At 34.0% G+C, this 27,071-nt stretch overlaps 1 protein-coding gene across 8 annotated transcripts in view; it reads right to left on the bottom strand.

Annotated features, from left to right (window-relative positions):
• LOC134544578 (GTPase-activating protein skywalker) overlaps positions 1 to 22,503 on the bottom strand; it is a 95,196-nt gene extending 72,693 nt beyond the window's left edge. For 3 of the 8 annotated variants that reach the window (XM_063388489.1, XM_063388498.1, XM_063388500.1), the window contains exon 1: positions 22,280 to 22,503. The gene's annotated coding sequence lies outside the window, so the exon portion shown is untranslated. Of the gene's footprint in view, positions 1 to 2,523; positions 2,657 to 22,066; positions 22,244 to 22,279 lie in introns of those variants that run through there. The other 5 variants (XM_063388491.1, XM_063388501.1, XM_063388496.1 and 2 more) reach the window with 4 other exon arrangements.
• Positions 22,504 to 27,071: the final 4,568 nt, after the last annotated feature.

Here is a 27,071-nt window from a genome sequence, read left to right as displayed (position 1 = left end):
TTTTACAATTGAATTGTGAAAACCTAGCTAAATTAATTCCAGAAAAATCACGAAAATTATCAAAGTTCATTTAATTACCAATAGCGAACATGCAGCATACAACAGGTATAAGTTAATAATTGGACCACATTTTTATCCCACGCACGAAAAGAAATTTAATATTAAAGCAAAAAACAATACTACTACATTAAAATAGTATGTACAGCAGCCACCGCAAATTTGTTTCCTCTGTTTATCTCAGTAAGAAAATATATATTTTCCAGTGTTTAAGATATTTGTTTCTAAAACAATGTGTGCCATCTACAATCGAGGTTCTTAATTTGAAACTTGGACTAGTGTGATGACACAAGAGACCAAATTTTTCCCTATTTTTACTCTATATTTGGGAAATTAAATGGTGATGTAGCTGATTTATTTGTCAGCAGTGCCAATAGCCATGCTCTTAAGTGCAAAGTAAAACTGAAATTAAAAATAGAAGTATTACAATTGCATAAAATGCATGCATAATATATGTTTGAAGTCTGTAACACATGTTCATGCATTATTTTAAAAATAATGTTAAATCATTAAGTTTAAAATCAACTCTTGACAGCTTGCTTTTAAAATAGGTCATACAAGTTCATCTTTGGTTTATGAAATTACAAAATAGTTTGGTAACCACACTGTCAACATGCTAAACTTGACCCATTAATATTTATGAAGACCAATGATTAATCTTGAGTCAAGTGTTTTACTACATCGGAAGCAAAGCAGTTTAGTGGGGGGGGGGGGGGGGGGGGGGGGGGGGGGGGAATAAATAATAATAAAAAAAGGTATTTTGTTGTTTATTACTATTTTGAAACAAACATTAGAAGAAAATAGTAATACTAGAAGTCACAGACCGTTGTGAAAATGGAAGGAAAAAATTTCTGCATGTTTACTTTATTACATAACACACACTTTCAAAATGCAAGTGTCTGAGACCAGGGGCGTAGCCAGGGGGGGGTTTTAGGGGTTCAAACCCCCCCCTTAGCACCAAATCTTTAATTAATTTCTTATTCATCACTCAAACAAATTTCATATTAAATTAATAAAAACAAATTTACCGTTACAATATTTAAATTTAAGTACCGAAAACTGCTAAAATAGCACTATTTTACACCTTAAATTCCATTTTACACCTTAAATTCCAAATTTTCCCGGGGGAGGACCCCCGGACCCCCCGCTTTAATACGGGGGGGGGGGGGGGGGGGTGAGGCCATGCTTCTTAACACCCCCCATACACAAATCCTGGCTACGCCACTGTCTGAGACACACACATTAGTTCAGCAGCATATGAGTAATTTAAAGAAATGAAATGCCAGCAATAAAAAGCTTAGTTTATACTTCACTCATGCATTAGTGAATAAATCCATACACTGTTCCCACACAAAGCCAGTCTCTTCATGCAGCAGATAGTACACTATTTAAAACAAGTTGCCGAACAAGGGACGGTCCTACAAGTAAGATAAGTCTGAGAAAGATATGACATGGGTGTATATTGTTAAAAAATTGAAATGCTTAATCTTGACAGCATCCAGTAAAACACCCGCAAACACATCTGTTACACGACAGACTAGAAGACAGGTAAGGATCCAACTAAACATCAAGTAGGAGTCCTCAAAAAAAATGCTCTGTATGATTTTTGCAATCAAAACAGTCACATCACTAGTCATACAGAAATGCACCGTACAGGCTTGTTATTGCAATTTTTATATAAAAAACAACACAAAATCTTATTCCACAACTATTTTAGGATCAGTCTTCTGTTTTTGTCTTACTGTTTCATTATTTTAAGAACACACCAATATCTTGCACATAAACCTTTGAAGATATATTTCCGAATTGAAGTAAAATATAATATGCTGTGGGTATTTATTCATCTTTTTGATAGCAAATAAATGATATTTTTCAATCTCATTCACAGCCTTTAATTTGTACAATGCACACGTACTTGCAGACTAAATATGTAACACCTGAAAGTCACATGAAAGTAATGTCTTCTGGCAAAAAGCCAATGTCTTGAATAAATTTTTTACATATCTGTTAGTAATAAATAAATGCATTCAAATTGTTTCTAGTCAAACAAAGCAAGCATTTTTTTTTTTAAATTGACATGTTTGCTACTGAGTCTATAAGAAAAATGCCAAACTATATGAATATCATGGTATGCAAAGCCAGTAACATGTTAACGCTTATCTATCATTATAAGGTTAGACTATTCAAAATAACTTTTTCATGCCATTATGCATAACTTTTTACAGCAACATCTTTTTCAGCTAAAATATCGTTAAACAATTTGACACATGCAAAATTTTGAAAATTTTAATATTTTTTTTTTACAAATGAATAATTTAAGGGTGCATCCTATCTTAAAAAAAAAAGTTAATCAAAAGTTTTAAAATCTGTGTACAGAGCAAGTAAAAGAAAACTTGCTTTCAGCCAGCACATGATTGGCGACAACTACCGAGTGAAAGAACTAGGGACATTCGTGGTTATGCTTGCCTTGCCCTGAGACTCTATTATCATCCTCCAACTGTTTCGTGAGCGCGTCATTGAGATCCTCACGGGAACAGTCTGCCAGACACCACACTGAGTTCCTTGCCATTTTTGACTAAGGACACTACTTGTTCAACACCTGCAACACAAAAATTGAAGAAAGAATGAGCTTGCTGCCAGCCATCCCGAAACGCAACCTCAGTGCCGACGACGGAGCGCTGGGCGCGTTGCTCTCTGGTCGGAGCGTCTCGCACTAATGGAAACAAAGCTACACACCACCCAGCTTGCCATATCATCTCAAATGAGTAGTGGTATCTTGGAAATCTTGAGCCGCCATCTAGCCTGCCTGCTGCTCGCATAACCATTATGTATGTAAGATTGGTAAATTTGACACTGAAAGATAAAATAAAGATTGCAGGATAACTCAATAAAACATATTTTCAATGTGCCTTTTTTTTCTCCCCTTCAATAAGTCCAGTGTTGTTAGTTATGATTTGCATTGAACTTGCCTTGAACAAATTATATGCTGATACCAATTTGTTTCAACATGAGTTTAACACGGGTCGATGTTAAAATTATTAAGTTTCAATAGACAGTATGTTTACTCTAAAAAATTACGGATTAATTTATAGGCACCTCCAAGATGTCTGAACTTCAAAGAACCATAGAAGCTGATCAAAAAACCGAGAATCTTCAAATGTAGTTACCAAATTTTACGAAATGGTGTATTAGTATTACTGTGTTGTATCACTAACATCAATTATGATGAAAAAATGTGAAAAGGAATTTAAATATTCACCTTCTAGGATGTTATTGAGTCCAGTTTGACAGTTAAACATTTTCAGACCAACTAACAGAGAGTAATTAAAAGTTTATCAATGGCGAATCCTAGGGACATTACAACTTCACTTCTGATTGCAACTTAAACAGAATAAGATGACATTTTTAGGATTAAGTCATCTACTTTTTTCCACGTGCTTCTAGATCCACCACTGACAAGACAATTAGTAACACACTTGAGTGGTGCAACAAATTTCAGCAATGAAGCTGACTGATCACAGCAAAATTGACAGATCAGCAGTTGGAATGACAAAGAAACTATGGAAAAAGAACAAGAAACATTTTTAAGAGTTTCCAGAAACCATCAACATGCTAGGAATAGCATGCGTCTTTCTGTGCCAGGGACTTTCTATACACATATCCGGTGGTGAAAGTCCCAACTGCACCAAACACACATTCTCACTTATAGTTCTCCAAATATTTTCAAACAAGAACAGCAGAAACAGGGATTTCCTGAGAAAGCCATTTTCTGTATCAAGAAGTAAAATTCTTGTGTGTACATAGGCTACCATAGTAAAGTATAAAAATTTATGGTTCACTGTCATTTATTGAAACACCTTTGAAAATTAAATGTAATCATTTTTCATCACAAAATAAATTTACCACTTTACCTGCCATGCATACAGGCTTAATAATTTTATAAACGTTACGTAGATCTACCCAATATCATAGAACATGTATGCAGTTAATAACTGGACTTTGATTCTCAGAGCATGCAACAGTTTTAATGCACCATAAATGGCAACGGAGATGAAGTTTATTTCCGTAAAATTTATAAGAAAAATACATAAAATAAATTATGATATAACAACTATAGTACAAGTATATAAGTATCCCCATCCAACTTGTTTAACTGATTGGCCATGCTTCCCTTATAACCTGAACCTACTTCATTGAGGAGTTTCCAAATAGACCTATTCCACTAACTATTTCACACAAAATTTGTTTTCATTGCTAAATTAATAAAACTATTATTTCTTAATGCTAGACAGTTGAAAGATGATACATTTTAGTTAACATCCCTTTCTTCTTAAGTCAACTATACAAGAACTATTCAAAATGACATTGTAATTGGGAGTGTTTTTTTCTGTACACAAAAATTCAACATCACTACTCCCTTACTTCCAAATCAGACCTCAGAACCTCATTTTCTAACAGAGAAACAAACTGTTCAGGAGTAAAGCCTGCCACACACGGGACAATGTTTCCTGCTTGCATTCTTCCGCCGCACAACAATTCTCTGATAGCTTATTAGTGGGCAACGCTATGTAAGAACTTGCTGAGTTCACAACTGGTTTCGTAGCACACGAGACAGGTTTCCTTGCACTGTCCATTACCTCGTGAAGCAAGAACGCATGGCCAGAATTGCTGTGAGTCTCACATGTTCATACCCTTGAAATTAAGTTTTTGATGAAGTGCAGCAAAAAAACACATTTTCTTTGGTAAAAAAAAATCTTGTTCAATAATGAATAAAATACATAGTAATACAGTAAAACCTTATTTATTTGACCCTTGTTGATCCGGATCATCAGGATAAAATTTGTAAACATTTTATTTAATGTTCTTATAAAAATTATTTAACTACGTTAGCAAGAACGTAACTACAAGTATGCCAAATATTCACTTTTTATTTGAAGCTTCGCATTTGTTGCAAATCTTTAAATATTGGACACTGAAGATTCGCTCATGAAAATATTTATTTGTATTTATTGTGTTATTTTTTTTTAATTTGAGTTAGCTAGTTAAAAAAAAAAATAAATAAATAAAAAGACGGCACTTTGCTTTTATGAACACTCAAAACTTACACTATGCATGGCTATTTTATAATTTTTATTGAACTATATTATACTTAGGACCTAATAGGTTAATCAATTAATTATTTCAAAAATTATGAATGTTAATTATTTTTTTACTTTGCTGCTTGATTCGACATCGCAGCATCAGCCTGACAAAACTCCAGCTCCAGCTGAACTATGGATGATAAATAGTTTGCTGATGGTGCGTCATTCAAACGTCAGGGTTTGAAAAAAAAAAATATTTTTTTGTTAAACTAGCTTTTTCTTAGTATGTTATTTTGTTCCCAGCATGTTCAAATGAAAGCCATACAACATCCCACTTTCTGCCACTCATGCTGAACCAGAAAAGTTATAACATCAAAGAACTGAAGTCTGGCAAATCTGAACATCTGACTGGGACTTAACCACAGAAAGGATATTTCTCCACAAAATATGATTTTTTTTAAATAATTTTTTTTTACACTTTTGACTAAAAGTTACTAATTAATTTAATTTTGGTGTAGTAGTTAGCTGGGTATAATTTATAATTTATTCAGATAATTTAAATGATAAGATTTTGATTAGTATATAATTATTTGTTGCCATAAATCACAAGAAACATTAATGTGCAAACTTATGTTGTTATTAGAGTGGAATTAGACCTTTCATTCAATTTTTTTAAGATTAAGATATTCAATTTAAAATGAGATTAAAAAAACATATGATTAAAAAAACATATGATTAAAAAACACTTGATTTAAACCATTATATAAATTATAGTTTAAACCAGTATGGTTAAACGCCATAAATGTTTTAAACAGAAGAAAGTGGATGAATTTTGTTAAGAAATTATATAAAAAGATATTTTTTTTATGTCTTATAAACAATATAAGGCATGTATACTAGGTAATTTTGTTAGAAAACTTACGTAATAAATAGTATGTCTACTTATTTAAGGATTTTTTTTGTTTATTTCCCACATTACTCAGATTATCCTAATTTTTGATTGTCCTGATTGCCTTTGGTCCCAGTTAGTCTGGATACACAAGGTTGATCTGTATTTATAAAAATATTACAGTGGAATGGTAGGAGCAAGTTTCAATTTCAACACAAATATAATTTTTGGTCAATGTTCAGACCAACATATTTTTTTTATAAAGAAAAATGAACCTTAAAGCTGTTGCCCTAAAATGGCTCACTTCCAATTTTACTTTTGTTGGCACTGTTTTTAATGACTACAAACGCATCATACATAATTCCAACAATATGTTCAATCAAGCCACACTAATTTAGATGGGCTGAAGACAGCAGAATTATGCACTTATTCATTGTTATATACGTTATTTTTTAAGTTTTGTACTGGTTTTAATAACATGACAAAATTATCACCAACTAAAAAATAAAACAATAAGTATACTAACAGAAAAATAACAACACAATTAAGTAACATGACTAAACACACTAAGCAAGACAAAATGGACAAAACAAACATGGCAAAATAAACAAGACAAAACACACCCAACAAAACAAGCACACAAGCAAAACAAAGCAAGTTTTATAAGTTATAGAACAAAACTAATATAATTTTTAAGGGTATATATTATAATTAATTTTATTCATTTACTTTTATAAATATAATCATGTCAAAATTATTCTTTGGTTTTAATTGCTCAGAGTACTAAACTGTAACATCTATATTTATATTCATGATGATAGAAAGGACTGCTAAATTTTGTTTTTTAAGTTATGAAATAGTGATATGTTTGGAATGTTAAGAAAAATTACTAAAATGGAACAACAATGTTAGACCTTGGATAGAGCGAAGTTGAGTCGCTGTATAACTGATTAAATTTAGAACATTATATAGTTCAATGAACATTCATAATCACAAAAGAAATGGTGAAAGTGATGTGATCTTCAACATGATATACACTATATAAGTACGAAAATGTTCTTTAAGAATTAAAGTTAGTGAGTGCATTTGCTACATTGGAAAGGTTCAATGGGAACTTCAAGAAGTCAGCTGTGCAGAGTAGATAGTCTACATTCTAATTAATCTAAGAACTGATGTCGTACGTGATCCTGCACTGATTCTTCGACTATGATGTTATGTTGACAATGGACTATTTATAACGTAAATTTCCGCAAAATTGAGCCATAAGTCCTATTGTACATGTTGGTATTGTTTGTAATTTGTTAGATGTAGGAATCTGACTACTAATTTGAATTTGTTCAACTTTTAAAGCACTTTATGTGTTTACAATAATAGTGGCTCACCAAGGCATTTATTTAATATTAAATATTTTTATGCTTTATTATGACTCTCTAGCTAACCAGTAGTCCTGAATAATAATGCTGTTATTATAATAGATTCTCATGTGTTTTTCCTGAGCTAGTTATTATGATGAAGATATTAAAGTTGTATCTTTTGACTTTATGATATCTTACTTAAGTTCAAGCATCAGTAGGTAATAAAAGAAATTCAAATTGGTCAGTAATTCAATTTAAACTAAAATTATTGTTCAACATAGATAACTTTTTGCAGAATGTGTTTATAGCAACATTTATTCCAATGACAAACAAAAAATCATCTAAATTTCCAATTTGGTTTACCAGTGAGTTAATTCAAGCATTAAAGTCAAAGAAGCATTTCCATAAGCTTTATAAAAGAACCAACAACACTTATTACTATTCACTTTTCTCTTATTATCGTAAATTAGTAAAATATTTAATAAAAAGAGACAAAATTCAATGGACTCGAAATACCAATAATTATATTAAAACTAACCCCAAAAATTTTTGGCGATATGTCAAACTAATGAAAGATGGCTTTTATGAACAGCATTCTCTAAAAATTAATAGAACTATTACGAATGATCCCGCTGAACTAGCCAATGGATACGCTTAATATTTTTCCAGTGTCTACGAACCTTCTACATGTATCCAACAACCTGTGACAAACAATATACATTTAGTATCTATTCATGTGCCCACAATCTCAGAATGTTTAGTATTATGGGGCATAAAATCGTTGAAATCATCCAAATCTACGGGTCCTGATGGCATACCTAATTTCATTATAAAAGGCTGCTCTGAATTATTAGTCCCTCTTTTGCTGCATATTTTTAATTTTAGTTTACAATCCTCTGTTTTCCCGGAGAAATGGAAAACTGCTAAGGTGATACCTATCCACAAAAAAGGCTCTAAACAGAATGTTAACAATTATAGGCCTATTTCTCTACTCAATGGTTTTTCTAAAATATTTGAAAAAATAATTTTTAGATTTTTAAATTTCCAGCTTAAGAACAGTTTATTGAGCAGTCAGCATGGTTTTAGGAAAGGTTTATCGACCACCACTAACTTGCTTACTTTTTTAAATCCTATACACAGAGAGGTTACCAACAGAGGGCAAGTGGATGCCTGTTACTTTGATTTAGCCAAGGCCTTTGACACTGTGAACCATTCTATACTTCTTAAAAAATTATTTAACTTTGGTTTAACTCAAAATTTTACAAACTGGTTTTCTAATTACTTAACTAATAGAAGTTTTTATGTTACAATTAATAACCACAATTCTTCCCTGTTTAGTATCTCTTCTGGTGTCCCTCAAGGAGGCACATTATCGTCTCTTCTTTTTAATTTATATATAAACGACCTGCCTCAAATTCTCAACCATTCTACAGGAGTACTTTTTGCCGATGATCTAAAAATATTTAGGAATATAATAACACAGAATGACTGTATTTTATTACAAAATGACATTTTCCAAGTAAACAATTGGTGTAAATTTAATCTGGTTACACTTAATAAACACAAAACATTTGTTATATCCTTTACAAGGAAATATCAACCACTTAATTTTGATTATATTTTAGAAAACTCTGTAATCACGAAATGTTCAACAATTAAGGATCTTGGTGTTATTTTAGATTCAAAATTATTTTTCCATAATCATGTAAACTATTTATACATGTCTTCCCGCAAAACCCTTGCTATGATCAAATTTATTACTTTTTATGCTACCAATTCAGACTCAATTCTCTCCCTGTATTTTGCCTTAATAAGGTCCAAATTAGAATATTGTTCAGTAATCTGGAATGACATCAAGTCGGCCGATGCAAATAAACTAGAAAGTATACAAACAAAATTAATTAATTTAATAAACTTAAAAAACCTTCCTTCACCTGCATTAACTCCTCTTGGTGCACGTAGAGTCTATTTAGATTCTCTGTTTGTTGTTTAACGCTAAAATTAACTGTACTTATCTCCTTGAAACCACTGGGTTAAAAATACCACAATTTAATTCTCGTTTACACCAAACATATTGTACTCTACATAACTTTAATGACATAATATACTGATTAGTTAGGAATCACAATAATAATCAATTATCTAAACTTAAAAATTTATCCTCTTAACTTGTTCTCTACTCACATGTTATATTTTGTATTATCCATTTTTTTTAAATATTTTGTGTATAGTTTAATAATTATGTAATTAACATTTTGCTAAGTAATGTGTCATGTTATCTTGTCCTTTTGTATATCATTTCTGTTTTCATGTTTTGTGTTTATCCTGTGCTGTCTCTATTTATTGTGATAGTGTTTGTTTTTACTTGTTTTGTGTCGTGCCCACCTCTAAAGTCCCAAGACTGTCGGTGGGCATGTAACAAATTTAAATAAATAAATAAAAATAAATAAATAAAATAAAAATGCACAATTATAGTTTAATTGAACTAAAACAATTGATAAGAGATTTGTTAAAGATTTATAAAATATATAGGCAATATTTTTTTGGTTGTCTTTAACTATCTCTGTCCAGGACAAATATAGGATATTAATTTCAATAAGTCAGGTAGTGATATCACAACTTTTCGCTTTATCATACATTCTACACTTAAAACATAGATTACTTATTTAAATCACAAATTTATATTATCATTAATTAGTACAAATGTATCTTCACTTATGATTTGATTTAAATATTTATTATTACTAAAAGCTACTGTATGATTGTTAATGATGTGCTATATGACATTCCATAGCCTCATAACTTTACCAAGATCAGGACTTAACGGAATATAAAGAGAAAATTTAAAAGAATATTCAATTAATATCTTAAAAGGTCTAGCAGACTAAATAATGACATTCATGGCTTAAGTAAACCAAGGAATTTTGTATCCCATACATCATGTCTCAAGCACATAAGCCTGCACACGTCTTATGTTTTATACCATTACACACTTAAATCCAGTCTGCCTAAATTCTTCCTGGTGACCCTACATTATCACAGCTAGGCTAGTGTGGACTTGAATTTTCAGCACAAAGAACATATTTAAAAAATAAAATATTGTCTACACCAGTATAAGGCCCAGTGCAAATTATCTGGCAAATATTGCTCCTATAAATTATGATACGTAGTTACTTCATCATTATTACCCAAGCCACTTTGAAAATATTTCTCACTTTTTTTTCTGCACTCCATGCATTTATAGGCAGTTTCAAAAACCTTACCTCAGTTAACACTATCAGACTATACACATTTGGAAACGTAACCCCAAAAAGTCAACCCGTATTTGAAATCTAGATTGGGTCTCCTCAGGTTTAACCTCGCATGATTATAGTCTCATTTTAGCTACCTTATAAAACCAAATACACTGAAAGCTGAGATCATAAAAAATATTGACTAAGTGATTAATAGAAAAAATAAGATTCATTGTCTGACAAAGGTATAAAATAAAGATTTTTTAATTTGTGGTAAAAATGAAAATTCTGTAAATTTTTGAACTACCACAGTTCTAAGATTTGCAAGAAAGTATAATGATTCTGAAACAACCCACTATGATTGAGTAATCTCCGTTACATGACAGAGTGAACCAAATTAACTCAAACGGTTAGGTTTCCATAAACACCTTATCACAATCTGTTTAAATTAACATTACATACCATGACTTGTTTCCTACATATATGTGTCAGAAACTTAAATGCATAGCACTACCCTCAAACCAATGAAATGATACATTACCTTTTTAATAAGCAAACTTACAAAACATAACAAACAGAAACCATTTTTATGAGACTTCTACCAATCTTACAGAAATATTGATTCAGTATACTTCTTAGCACTTGAAAAACTTCAAGGCTGTAGAAATAACTCAAACTTCTCATAACTTTTTATGACCTGATATATTTTTTTACTAACTCATTTATAACTAACTTTGCTACACAAGTCTACAAGCAGAACAGACTCAACCTGCTCATTATTTAACATGAAGGGCGTTTTAAAAAAAAATTTGTATTGTAAACATGGGTTTAAAATATACTTCTATATCAGATTCCATCTTAAGTTTACCTAAATAAGTTGCACATAAGATAAGTTCTCCAAATAAAAGGTAAACTCTCCAAGAATTTACCTTTCATTTGGCAGAGATTTCACATTTTTATCTATTTTGTTTCATTGCTTTCCAGTGACATGTCGTAAGTGCACTGTATGCGCTGTGTGTGTGCGTGTGTTGTGTGTGTGTGTGTGTATGTATGTATATATACACACACACGTGTATATATATACACACACGTGTGTGTGATCGTGAGCAACTAGGTTGGTGCCGATTACAGTATCTACTGAATCACAGAATGCGGGATTAATGACTTTTGACTGATATCACCACCAGAAAACTCCAAATATTGGGTAATTTTTTTGTTTAGTATGCCAATTTTATTATTGGACTTCCATGAAAACTGGCTGCAGGAACAAGGGACTCAACTAAAAAGAAAATTGTTACACTAAAATCTCAGGGAACAATAGATTTTTTACAAGTCCAACGTTTACACATAGAAAATTAAGAAATGATTTTGCTTTAGAAAAGAAAACTGAACATCATATTTTGGTTATTATTAATATATTTTAAATAATTTTTTTTAAAGTCAATTGTTTGATTTTTTAATACATGGAAAACAAATGTCAAGTTTGTATAAAAGACATGCAACTAAACACGTATGCAAACTTGCATTAAATAACGACTTCTTGCAAACAATTCCTGCTGCTTCTGTGTATGAGGCATGTCGGATGAGATGTTGATCTATAAGGATTACAATAATCCTTCCAAATAAAGCTCTCTGTAACCTTATGTAGCTAAGTTGCTGAAATTTTATAATTTTGTCTTCACTTTTTTTTTTTAAATTTACATCCTTGAAGGGAGGGTCCAGACCCTATGGACCTCCCCCCTGGCTGCGTACCTGTGGCATAGCATTCTAGCCTTTGTTACAAGGTTCAAAGGATATAAAGCAATGTGCAGTACTTTCCAAGATACAGTAATTGCAGTGAATAGCAATATCCTCACTGATTGTAGTAACACATCATGACTTATGATGCACTTGTTAATTCTGGGTTTACAAGATAGTCCCATTTGATTATTCAAGAATCCATGTATAATCCACTGTGATTTGTCAGTGAATCCCAGGTCTAGACAAGATTACTGTGATAAACTTGTGATCCTAGATTTAATTTTAATCCCTCCCAACCAAAGACCAAGCCTTAAATCCTAGGTTTATGTTTGCCAACTATGATTCCCCCATCATGAATTATAGGTCCAGTTATCTGAATTTTGTTTCAGTTAAATAGACATTTTAATTTTAACAAATCCAATATTGCCAACTTGGTATTAAGCTATTTTTTTGGCACTTCAAAATTATAAGTCTGTGTTTAGCCCAACCAAATTAGATGAAAATTAAAAAGGAACTGTAAATAACGTAGAACTTAATTCTGGCACAGTGTTACTGTTTACCTTGGTGAACAACGTACTATAAAACTCTAACCTTCCCATGTTTGCATCCTTCATTTTTAGGCCCATTATGAATTTAAGGCCTACAATTTAACTGTAGCATTAGAGCATGAAAAAGAGTAAAATAATGTGAAAGGTAGGCCTCCAAAACTTAACGGGCCAGACCACAAGATAGTCAGCGTATTTTGATATATTGTTCACCATGGCCAACAGTAACACTGTGCCATAATAAAGTCAACTTTGTGTTATTTGTTCAAGGAGAAAACATTATTTTCTACGCTATATATTAATTACATTTTATAACAATATATTGATCTCAACAATCAGCAATATTGTAAAAACTTGCCTAAGTATTTTAATTATATTTTCACAAAATAAATTATGTGATAGTTGAGCCTTGAATGTTTTACAAAATAAAACAAATTGAGTTCCTTGTTCATTTGATTTGTAATTAATTTTTTATCTCACTATGTTAGGGATTAAAAAATGAATAGTGAATATAAGTAAACTTAGTGTATTTTTATGGCATAAACGTGAATTAACCAACAAAATAATTTTATTTAACATCTAAATTTAATACTTTTGTCATTTTTCAAAAGGGCATTTAGACACTACAGCAGTTTTTTACACATGAATTTATTATATTTTGGACAGGACTCCTTGTTTGCAAGGTGCATATCCTCCATGACTGTTAAATTAATGATGAACTGACAACACTACATATTTTTGTAGTCACAAATAATCTAGAGATAAAAGAAACCGAAGGGACAAGAATAGAGAATAAGATAGAATGGCTATCCGTTGAGTTATAGGTTATCTGCAACAATAAAAACAAAGCAATGGCATCAGTCCATTATTAATTTACTATTCATAAACTCCCATTGCAAAATTTAAAAATAAATCAAATATTCTTCAAATTTAATCATTATATACAGACATTACATGGTTATTATTCTCATCAAGTTGAGAACCATTAGCCACAGACCGATTGATAACAACTTAATAAAACAGATATTTATCAAAATTAATACTATTATAGTTTATAATGTTTGTAAACAATTTTAATGCATTCATAAACTTTTCTTGTTATTGTGTGCCAAACTTATACAATTATTTTAATTTTATTTGAACATATTTTGCTAAATAGTTTTAAGTTTCTTTGCGAATAATCAGGCCCATGCAAAAGGTTTTTTGATTATAAGAGCTTTTGTCTCATTTATTGTCAGTCTTTAAAATTCTAATGCCATACTAACAAGAGTTGAATAAAAATTGAATTTGCTTCTTGTTTTTAAGTTATTTCATTATGTGTCACTGCAACCATTTTAAACAGTTTTCGACTTTTTAGTGAAACATATTTCACTGGTACCAATGTGTAAAAGAAAGAAGCCAGTGCTCTAACACGCATGAGTTGCGTGCACAGATGACGTGGTTGTCATGCCATGCGTGACATGATCAGAGCTAAATTTCTACTAGTGCATGGCATTCACAAAGGTGTAGCTCTGCAGTACGTTTGTCCATTCGAGCGAGAGTGGTCGCGTTTTGAGACAGTCAATCTGCCACAGGAGGCACAACCGATCAAAATAAAACTGGTGCTCCTCAGGAATTATGACTTAAGTGTTAATTTTTAGCAGAAATTTCAGTTTCTCAGCTATCCCGCCCCAGAATTGAAATCTTGAGTCTATAAATGGCGTGAAGGACTCTGGCAGCAAGACAGAGGGATGCGAGTTCTCACCCACCCCCTCTGACCATGGCGGAATATATCTGTCTAAACAGGGAGTGCGCTACACTCAACCATTCACAAGTGCACCTGGCTCAAGTGATGTAAGTAAGTCTCAGGCATCATTGACATCTGCGACTGCGAATGCGACTGCAGTGGAGGTAGAAGAGACCAGTCCATCAACATCCAAAAGTAGAATCCAAGGTTCACCCAGCCAAGGTCAGAACAGATAGTGTGTGCACTGGGAATTGGTTTAGAGCGCGGTTCAGATTCGCCTTCAATGAAGAGTTCTGCTTTTTGAAGTGTGACATGCGTAACCGATTGTGATTTCTGTAACCTAACGTCCACAAGTTCTCTGCAGCACTATCAAGATTTTACTTGTATCCCACTGCAGCTGCATCTCAGATACAACCAACAACAATTCTTTACACTAACTACTTTTCTGTGAGGCAAATATTCAGAAAATGGTGTTCACGCCAGCTCCATCACATGACACCCATTTACTTAGCAGTTTTCATACCTTTTTTCTGTTAGTGCACCTGCAACATTTCAGCTGCCTTTCAAGGGGTCTGGCTCATACCCGAAGTCTTAGCTAAAACAGTAATAGAACGTGTTCTATTTTTCTGTTGTACTCACGAGCTAAAGTCATCAAAATGGTGGACCTGCATTTGGGAACATAATCCCATATATATTCACTTATGTGAATATTGGTGTAACAAATCAAACCTTATGATAGTAAAACTAACCTGAAATATAATTGGTATTCTTAACTAGTTGATAAAAAAAGTAATCACAACTTAAAAAATATGTAAGAAGACTAGCATCACTCTCTTGAGAATACATAGTCTCCACTACAATATCACAGTGTCTCAGTAGTACAGCCGCAGAGTGAGTGGTTCAAAGTCACAGCAAGTGTTTTTTACATGGTTCAAATCTCATCAATGGAGCAAACTTTTTACGTTTTTTTATAAAGATTATAAATCATACAAAGTGTGATTTATGAAAAAATATATTAATAATTTTCTTTTATTATTTAATTGCTATAATAACTTTAAAACATTGCTTAGTGCATTGGTTTGGTTATTTCATAACAGGTAGGTATATAGCCTTAATTTTTACTTATATAAATAATTCTCAAACATCTACATTTATTAGGAAATGATTGGACATAAATTATTGATGAATAAACAAATTTATCATTGGATATCATTTATCATATCTGTTACGTTGCCTAAATGAAAATGGAGATTGTTTTCTTTTATGGGAACTACTACTTTCTTAAACTATGCTTATTTCTTTGTCTTGTGTTTAAAAAAAAATGTTAGTTACCATTTGTCCAAGTAGTCTAATCAGCAATCAATTAACATAGATTTTTATGTGAATCAATTGATCCTCTCTTGTTAAGTCTAAAATTGCACTGTATTTGTTTTGAAATACTAAGACAACTTGGTTATATTTTTGCAACTGAAGTGTAGAAGATAAAATATCAAATATAACTCACAAAGTCACATAATTTTATAATAAACTGCTGTCATTTTACACTATTTGGTTAAATCGACATCAACATATTCAAACCCAATACTTGCTTTGGTTGGCAACAGTGTTGGCTGGTTTTCTGTTGGCATTTTAGGTACATATTGTGTGTACAAAGTAACAAATTCTTTCTTCTCTTCTGCTATAAAAACTTTTATGCCTATTTTTATACCCACGTGAACAGATGGTCTAGCAGAAATTGGGCATTGTGTAGGATGGGCTTTTGTCATCACTACTTATGTTGAGGCTTGATTATCCTAGGAAAACTAAAAGTTTCAATTTCCTCCAAATTATTAAATACTTAATGTGGGGAAGGAAATGTATTTCAAGAGAAACTGTGGTATGAAAAGAATTAAAACAAGAAAATGTTCTCAATAAAATTGTTGGTTATGAAAATTGCTGATGTCTAAAAAACACCAGTTTAATAGTTTCCCACAAATATTTACTTGGCTTTTAATTAGCTAAATCACACAATTTTCCTATACTTAAGGCCCTTTACATCAAATTTTCCAAAATCCAGTTGGGGGAAAAAACTATTTTTCGAGAATTCATGCCTTTTAACAATTTTAAAGTATTTTAAATGTTGTTGACGTGACTAATCTTTCACCTTCATTGCTATCATATAGATGTGTGAAAACCACAATTTTAATACTTTAACAACAATTTTAAATATTATTTATGTAATCAACCTAACTTACCCAACGAAAAACTAACCAAACAAAAACTTAATACTGTAGCATTGCAGACCCTTACCCTCTTAACCTATAAAACATTTACATAAATAATTTTTTTTTTTTTAATTTTCAGTACTTGGTTAGGTTTTTTCTTTCAATTTCAATAATGGCTAATTATATGTTTAAGAGGTAGTCTTATGTTGGCAAAGTGTTGTTTTTCACTTATTTATCATTAGTTCATGTTTTTAAGTACGTCTGTTAATTTACTTAGTTTAAACTTTTAAAGCCGCTAAAAGTCATTATAACATATTGGGCTGGTTGGTTACGTTTTCAGGTGTAGTCATATATTTTTCTTTATCCTTAGTCTGAAAGCATGACAATCCAATGTGACTGTAAATTACATCAGTGTTAAGGGTGAGAAAAAGAGATAAAAATAGTAGTTCCGCTTAGCATGGGAACTCAAGGACAAATGTATTATCAGAATTGGAAAGACACAGAGAAGGGAAAGCACCTAGTTACATGTATGCGCAGTTTTTTCATGTTTTGTAACTTGTGCTTTGATTGGCTGATTTTTGAAAGTGTGTCTTAAGTTTATATGTAATTGGTTATGGGGGACAAGTGACCACCTCCCTCCGTGGACGGAGGTAGTCAGATCGACAGTGGTACCAAAGGGTCGCTGTCAGGCAATGGCTCGAAAAATATAATAATATAGTTGAGAAGCAAATTAAGTGGCTGCGGTCCAGGCGCTGCAGAGTTACAAACTTTTTTTGAATTTGTTAATGCAGTTGTCTGTGTTAAGCCCGAAACGAGACTTTAAAATTTGTTTTTAGTTGTCGTTTCAAGGAAAGGGTCCTTGGTTTTGACCATGAGTTTGTGTGAAACAAATCAGTGATAAATAACCTTTCCATTGGACATCTCAGTACCATTTCCAGTTTGAATTGTTTTCATTGTACTAATGTGAATGTTTGGACAAGAATAATAAAAAGCAGTAAAATCAGTATTTGTTCTCAAGCGACTTTATTTTTATTATGAATCATTTAGAGTACCATTTTAAAAAAAATTCTGCCGTACTTTAGAACCAAAAAAATGCTTAGTGTTTTTATGTAGGTACGTACAATTCAGACCAATTTTGAGCTTGTTAAGAGGTTTGGATTGCCACAACACAATAAAATGAATTTATAATACCATAAACATACACAAAAACTCACAATTTCACAGACAGTATAAATGCTTAGCAGTTGTGCAGAAATTAACTCATCAGAAAAAATATGCATTGTATAATAATTAATTTGATGAAATATTAAAATAAATTTGCAATATTGCACAGTAAAAGAGCAAATGGTGTGAAAAAAACATTATAAAATGCTTCATACCCTAACAAGAGATGGGCTGCATTAAAAATTATTGTGGCAATTACAAATTCACAATCTCCTGGTGTACTAATATGATTCAAAGTAAACAACATTGACAACACAAATCAACTGCCTAAAACAATAAAATAAACGAACAATATATAGAGAGGTAATTATATATATTAGCAGCTTTGCAAAAAAAAAATTTCAAAATTGACTATGTTACATTTCAATGTATAATTTACAACTGTAATTTTTTGCATAAATTTCACAGTTGCTCAGCTATTCCACTCCCGAATTGAAACCTAGAGTCCAGAAATGGCATGAAGAAACTAGAAATGTCCAGAAATGGCATGAAGAGACTAGAAATGTCCAGAAATGGCATAAAGAGACTAGAAATGTCCAGAAATGGCACAAAAGTTCTACTAACCATTGTGGTGGATGGTTTCAGACAGAAGTACAATATTATGGGATTTTAATTACGTGGGAAAGGTTTACGGTTAGTAGTGTATAATGTATATTCACATAAGCTCCATGTGAAGTAGAGTGTTGTTTTTATAGCAGTTATGTCAAGTGTGGTATTTTATTTATCAAGGAAATGGTTTAATTTGTTATTTTAATGATGAGTAGATGAGTGCTACTATAAAAACAGGTGGTTTTAGGTTTTTGCAATTGAATTAGTTCAGAATTGTTAAATGTTTTGTATATTTTGCAGATTTGTGTTTGTATTTTAAGACATATTTTGACTCCCATAATGCCAAATGGTTTTGAAAATAAATGGAGGTAAGAATCTTCAAACTGAAGTAATTGTTTGCGTATAATTTCATGAGGCCATTGCTTAGTGTCAGCATAAATAAGCTGTGAGCAGAAATTTATGGTAGTTCATAGAGGATTTGTCGGTTTAGTACCGTTTGTTTTCTGGTGCAGCATAAGTGGTGTTTCTGAGAGTGTTTGAATAGTCGGTGAATTTGTTGTGTTGGGTGTTCACTGTTTGTTGCACTTTTTAATCCTATGTAATACCCAGATCCTGTGCATTTGCAGCCAATCCATGAAATAACTATTATTAGCAGTTTATACCACAATCCCCCTGAACTTCATAGTACCTGAAAATTATAGGCCTGTCAGCCTGATGTCTAGTGGAGGACAGGTGATGGAAGACTGATAGTGAGCCTACATGTAGGAAAAAGAGGTGTTGGATTAGATGGATGAGAGGCAACATGGCTTTAGGAGGGATTTCTCCTCAAGATGAGATGACTGGGCTGCTGGAGGATGATTTATTTTGAAAAAGTGTTTAACAGGGTGCAGTACAAGATGGTGTTGGAGACGGTGGACAGGTTGTTAGAGAACAGCTGAGTAGTGAATTGGACAGGAGACTTCCGTAGGGATAGGAAACAGTGTGTGAGGTTGGAAAAGAAATGGTCGTAAGAGGGGTATGTGACATCAGGGGTAGAGCAGGGGAATGTAATGGCCCCTTCTATTCATAATTATGATGAAGTAGGGGAGGAAATGAGAAGTAGACTGAGATTGTTCGTGGATAACTGCATGATAAATTAAACCGAGGGGGAAGCGGCACAACTGGAGGATGATTTGGAGAAGTTGGATGGTTTGTTGAGGGCAAATGGAATTGTCATTAATATAAACTAGATAAAGGTAGTTAGGTTCACAAGGAGAAGAAAGGTAGCTAAGCAAGTATACTGTTGGAAGGGACAAGAGATTCAGGAGGCCAAGGAATACAAATTGGAGTTAACTTGCAAGATGACCTCAGTTGGGGGCAGCAGATGCAGCAGGTAGTACAGAAGGGGAGGAAGGGACCTAGGCTCATTAGTAGAACACTTAAAGGGACAAGACGGAAAATAAAATGAATATTCCACGTAAGTAAGGCAGATGATGAAATTTGCTGCAGCAATTTGGGACCTGTACCTGGGAAAGGAAATGAAAGAGCAGGAATAGGTACAACACAGGGCAGCCAGATGGGTAATTAGTATGTGGAGGAAAAGGAAAGGTGAAGAAGGGAGATGCATAGATCATCGTTGATGATGGAGCTAGGGTGGGACACATTGCAGAGGAGTAAAGTAGAAAGACTGGTGAAACTGTTTAAGGTAATTAAGAGGAAGAGCTGGGAGATAGGTTGTACAGAGGAGGGTATAGAGGGAGGAGGAATAATGAATGGAAGATCCAGAGGGAGTGGAGACAAATGGAAAGAGGGAAGTAAGTGTTCCTGGTGAGAACGGGGCAGGAGTGAAATGAATGGTAATTTTCTTATGTCACAGCTTTTCCATCAATAAATTATTTCATTTCAAGAACACCTTTTTTGGAACACTAAAGACATTTTATTTACCCTGAAAACTGTTATTCTAAATTACTGGTTTCTGAAAAATACCCATTTATGGGTTAGATTACAATACCTGTGCATTGATACTGCAGGCACCATTTATTGTTTTCCAGTGTGGGTCTGTCGTTCATTTACGAGAACTTTAGTCAATATAGATATTACTTTAATAATCAAAGTAGTTAATGTTACGAGTGTATTGCAATTATAATGAGATTTTAAATATGTTCCTTTACTTACTCTATAAACAGCATTTCTTAATTGCTACTGGTTTCTCATAAATTACCATTTGTAATTCACATTTGATAGCCAAATCAGAGAAGCAGCCGCCACTGTTGTGTTTTAATTGTGTTGCTGATCCCGTGGTTTTCTATACATAAGAACATGTATATTTTTTATTTGGATATTGTAACACAATGTAAATAATGAAATGTAAATAACTTTTAAAAAAAATTATGTGAGTTCTTACTGTGCAATTTAACTCAAGCATCAACCCTTGACCCTGATTTTTTTAGCAGCATGGAGGCACGAAGCACCGACTTATTACATGCGATAGCACGTAACCTGTCGTATAAAAGGAATTACTACTTTTGATACACGCAATGACAATTCCTTTTATGCGCACGTATCACACGTAACATGTTGGCGCTTCGCGCCTCCATACTGCTAAAAAAAAGGGTTGACGCCTGGGTTTGTATCCATATTAGGGACACACATAATTTTTTAAAAGTTATTATTTACGTTATATTGCATTACTATATCCAAATAAATAATATACACATTCTTATGTATGGGACACCACATGGGAAGCAAAACATTGCGGCAGCCATCTCACTGCAAAGGCTATCAAATGTGAACTACAAATGGTAATTTGCAGGGTAAATAGAGGAATGTCTTAAGTTTTCAAAAAAATATATTCCTAATTATATTATTTTATTTACGGAAAAGCAGTGACACGAGGAAATTACAGAAAGGCTTGGGGGGAAGATATTAGCTGTGAGAGGAAAGAAGGACTTGAGGCTTCAGTAATATGGTAAATAAGATAAAAGGGGTAGGGGACTCCTTGCTATGCAGGGGGGAACCCAATCGCAAACATACAAGAGTATAGTCTCTCTCCCTGATATCTTCACACAAACATGTATCTTTCAAGGTTAATAAAATATATAAAGGAATTGAAAAAGTTGCCTATACTAAATAATGAAGCAACATTAGCAGTACTCAAGAAAAACAATTTTCAGCATTTCTTGTTATCTTAAAATCCTAAACTCTGCATTTACAACTCAATAAAAGCATGGGAATGGCACTGAATACACACTCATTTCTATTTCCAAAAAAAGGTTAAATAAGTTAATTTCAAAGTTACGTATTTTAATCTCAAAGAGGCCTCTAATACACTCACTCATAATTAATAGGGGTTATATGGTCCATCTTAATGACTTCACCCGTTGTGGTTATTACCTCACTAATTATAAGTGTTTCTTGATTATCGTACACTACACTAACCCCAAAATTACATTTAGCACTACTGGAGATGTTCGAACACACCTACCCAGCATAGGAACTCTCACTGCCAATGTGTTTACTGAGACTTTAAATAAATCGAACACGTCAAAACAAAAAATTTGCTCTCAAATGGGCACAATACATTCACAAAGAAGAAAATCATCAAGCAACTAAACTAGTAAACATATATTAAAAGTAAGATTGCCACTACATATACGAGTCTATCTCCAGAAATCCAAATTAATAAATGCCTCCTTACCTCTACGCCCCTAAACACCGTTTGCAAAGTTACCGTAAAATTATGACAGATTCTTTAAACTCAAATCAGTAACAACAAAAAACACAAAGTACAATCTTACAAATACCATATCACAAAATACTCTCTCAAATAGTCAAATATATTAATATTCACTGATTGGTAACTATGCCAAGTGCATGTCTGCCATTGTTTACGCCATAGAGTTTTCAATATACTTCCTGTTAAAAACTTTACAAAACTTAGAAAATTAGAGGTGTAAAAGTAACGAAAATAAGCGTACCCGTATGTATTCGTTACTATAACAATCAGTACTCGTTACTATCGTATCGTTACTCGTTACTTCTGATACCGCATAACATGCAACGAATCGAGTCGTATTGCGTACGCGTACAGTATGACGTCGCGTAAATAATAATAAATAGAATATATACAATTAACAATATTTGATAATTAACAGTTTTTGTTAACCAAGAAACAATTACATCTCAATAGAGCGGTTTTATTATATTATCTCTTTTAAGATAAAAACAAACAAAAAATGTGAAAATACGAAATAATAAAAAAAAATACATATTTCTAATTTGTAAAAAATACTTTATTATAAACAGTAAAAAAACTTGTACGACGAATTTCCAAATTATACTTTACTTAATAAACAAACATCGTTCTGTGTAACGTAAATTCATCGAATATGCGCGCGCAGACGTGAAACATACGAAAAATGCGAGTAACGAAATCCAGCCGTGTGTAACGTTTCGTTACTCGTATATAGACGGCGCACCCGTTACTCAGTAACGAATACATACGGTTTGCTACAGCTCTATAGAAAATGTATACGTAAAAACACCTGATACATACTTTAGCTTCATACTCAATAATAATATATATATTTTATTTATTTTTTATTTTTTATGTGTACAGCAGAAGTAATTTCTTAAATTCGAAATAAATCATAAAACAGGAAAGTGTAACAAGTGTTGGTGCTGTTATCTGTAACGAATGGTGCAAACCAAACTACACAAATCCAAAGAAAAATTTAAAACTTCACTACATAATTAATTTTAACAAGATGGGCAGTGTTATAAAAAAAAATCCTTGTCAAACACAAATCTAATGCCAGGATTTAATATTTTTTCAAGTCTTTTTCTCTTTTATCCAAGCCGTTTCAATATACAGTCTACTGCAACCTGTTATTGTTTTGACAGATTAAGTATTATTATTTATGATTTATTTCATATTTGTTCTATGTCTTATATGTGCTTTATTTTCAGAAACGGTAAATTATTTTTAATATATATCTATGAGAATGTGACTCTATGGACTTATTTGGACAATTTGAAATTGACCATTGTCGAGACCCCTCTAAGGAGTAATTGAACTTTAAGATGGTAAACGGTAAAGTTAACGCCGTTATTTTGTAATATAAATTATTGTTTCAATAAATTTTAATTTAAAAGTTACGTGAAATTTTGTATTCCGCGCTATTGTTGCGTGCGGATTTCACGTTTTATGAAGTAATTTGATGTCGACCCAAGTGTCTCCTCGGCTCCTTCAGGCCGTTATGCCTCGTCAACGTCCTCCCTTGTTTCCCGAGTGCACCTAAAGCCGAGGGACGTCAAATTTATGTAACTGATTTTGGTTTTCGGCCAATCACGGCCCGCCATTAAAATTAAGTTGAGTATTGTTAACTGGCTTAATTTAAGAAGCTATAGAGTTTTATAATGGCCAGCTAAGAAAGCTGAACTTCGTGACGTCGGCGAAATTAAATCCTACGAATTAGCTATTTAGCGGTAGGCATCCCGGATAGAGCTTGGATAATTATGTATTTTAGGGAGTCTAGATACTAATTTAGGCTTTATCTAGAAAGATAAAGGGCCTAGGAGTGTAAAACGTGAGTAATTAAAAGTGCAAAAATTTGTTTCCTCCATTACATGCACATCGTCACGTAACTCCTTTAATTCGTCACATCGCCGCCTTAAACTAATATAAACATAATTTGAAGTAATTTGACATTGTACGACGATAAAACTGATTTTTTTATAAGAATTTATTTATTTTTTACACACTACTACAGCAACTCAGAGGTTCTACAGAGAGAGAGAGAGAGACTCTGAGCTCTACCAACTTTATTTTGAACCTTACTAGCCGAGGAAAATAATTATGATCCCTAAAATCAACGAATAAAAATTGTGTAATTTCGCCGAACCCTAATTAAAGATTATTGCTTGTGAATTAAATGTGCGCATCGTAACTCCTGATGATTGGAATTACCATATGTGGGATGTGATGTCAAGGACAGTTAGGTAATTTGAATAAAAACAGTAATTAAATAATATTATTAATAAGAGTAAATTTCGAACTATTTTCGTTTAGTAAATAATTATATATTTTTAATTGTGAGTGTTGTGTTATGTCATTTCTTATATCATTTGCCCCAGTGTATATTTATGTGTAATTGTTTTTGATAAGTTAACCCCTAACTGTGACATAGTTACCATTCAACACATGCCAACGGAGAGCCACACAAGTAATATTGATTTTACACATATTAATACAGCCCAACGTGCAATATTTTAGTCTCCATAGAAGTGGGGCCATTCATTTAAAGTGTATAGTGAAAGGGTCCGCACAGAGATTTTGGAGCACATACGGTGGGGCCGATATTGAGGTTAGGAAGGGACACCTCAATAGTGTGTGTAAATACTGTACAACACTAGTATTGTGTGCAAGTGCACTATTTGTATCATCAGTTATTTGTATCAATTACTACATTATAATACACCACAATGGCCAACGAACAAAATATGTACTTTCTCAGGAACAGATTACTCAGTGTAGGAGAGGAGTATGTCACTGCACAAGGTTCAGGCAGTGAATCACAGCCTACATTATCTGCAGGGAATTCGCCTGTAGGTACATGTGAGGAGAGGTTAGGGCGGCCCATGTATCCCATGGTCATGCAGCAAGCAGACATGAATAGCACAGTCCTCCATACAGAACCACACCAGGACAACCCTCCTACACCACCAGTGACTGGAAACATTGATGCAGGCATTGCTGCAGAGCAACACTACCCTAACCGAGAAGCTAGAGCAAAACAACACTGCTCTTCCTGAGAAATTAGAACAAAGCAACACAAGTCTCAATGCAAAATTAGATCAGACCAATACTGCCATGGAGCAGACCAGTGCCAGCATCAAAAATCTCGAGCACAGTATCGAGATTAGGCTCACGCAGCAGCACGAGGAGATGCAGCAGATTGCTGAACATGTCTCTCTATACAACAGCCGTGTATATGGGTTAGAATCTCATGTTACATCACTCCGAAACATGATGGCCAACGAGCACCGGGGACAGACCAATGCGAGGGAAGAGGTGCGTGAACATATACAGCACCTGGAGAACCGGCTGGGCGACATTGAGGTGGCCACAGCAACCTTGAGGGACAGGTTAGAAAATATGTCCGTTCAACCGAGCCCTACAGCTGAGTCAGCTGAGAGCCGAAGCCAGGCCCAGGCAAGCGTGTGCCAGGAGCCTACTATTTCCACCCTTCACACCGCAGGCAAGCAACAGGGCATCACAGAGTGTTTCACAGAACACCAGCCCCATGAACAGCCCCATACTACCCCCATCACTCACAGGCCTGTTACCAGGACATTTGTCAATGCGTCAAATTTGGACCCAGCTACGTTAATGCACCACCCGGCCAAGCATTGGGCAGAGGCCATGCCCACGTTTTAAGGGAGGGTAACCGAGAACCCCATAAGATTCCTAAAATGATTTGAGGAATACGCTGCCACCTTCTATCTCAGCGAAACTGAGGTGCTGAAGTGCCTCAACAGTGCACTGAAAGGGCAGGCGTTCTACTGGTAGGAAATTCTAAGTGCAACCACCAATAGCTACCACCACTTCCGAGCCATGTTCCGCCAACAATATTGGAGTCTGCGCATCCAGAGTAATTTTCGTGCCCAGCTCCATACCGAGAGGTATGACCCCAGGAAGGGCACAATGCTGGAAGCCCACCTGTCCACCATGTTCGAGAAGACTCGGTACCTCGACCTGCCCATGATGGACGAGGAATTTGTAGCGGCCATTTTAACACAGCTGCCGCTCAAGTATCAAAAGCAGTTGTCCGGCCTGCCATACAGGGACATCACCGAGTTCAGGGAGAGGCTACTGAACTATGACAAGCTGGAAAAGATGGACAGGACACCAGCCAATAAGGAGGACCACGAGAGAGTGCCCCAGCAAAATCGCCAGCCACCGATGAAACACTACTGGCAGAATAGGGACAAGTCCAGGGACAACAGGCAAGCAGCTGTCCACCTGATGAGTTGGCAACCGAAGGGCAGGGAGCAGAGCTCCTATGGAAGATACTCCATGAGCCAACGCAAGAGTCCCTACAGCAAAAAGAAGACCTGGTGGTCGAGCTTGCGGAACTACCACAGCGACGAGGAAGCGTACAATCGCAAGAAGCAGGACGACCGCAAAGACAACCGCCGCCGTTCCTACTCGCCAGAAGTACGGCCTCCCAGGGAATCCCGTGATCGACGCCCAAGGTCATCGTCAGAAAACGAACAAGAGTACGCGAGGAAGTACTGCAAAATGAAGAAACCTCGTTACCAGGGTCGACATGAAGAAACCCGAATGCCACACCACTATTCCCCCCAGACAACAGAGAACCATGGCGGCCATGCCTACAATATCCAGTTCTCTGGAAACAACAACCGAAGGTACCAGAACGCGACGTTTCCGCCAACATTCCAGGCACATGCAGGACATCAGGCTGCAT

This window comes from Bacillus rossius, chromosome 1, assembly GCF_032445375.1.
Source record: "Bacillus rossius redtenbacheri isolate Brsri chromosome 1, Brsri_v3, whole genome shotgun sequence".
In the NCBI taxonomy this organism is placed as follows: Eukaryota; Metazoa; Arthropoda; class Insecta; order Phasmatodea; family Bacillidae; genus Bacillus; species Bacillus rossius.
This window is presented reverse-complemented; position numbering and strand designations above follow the sequence as displayed.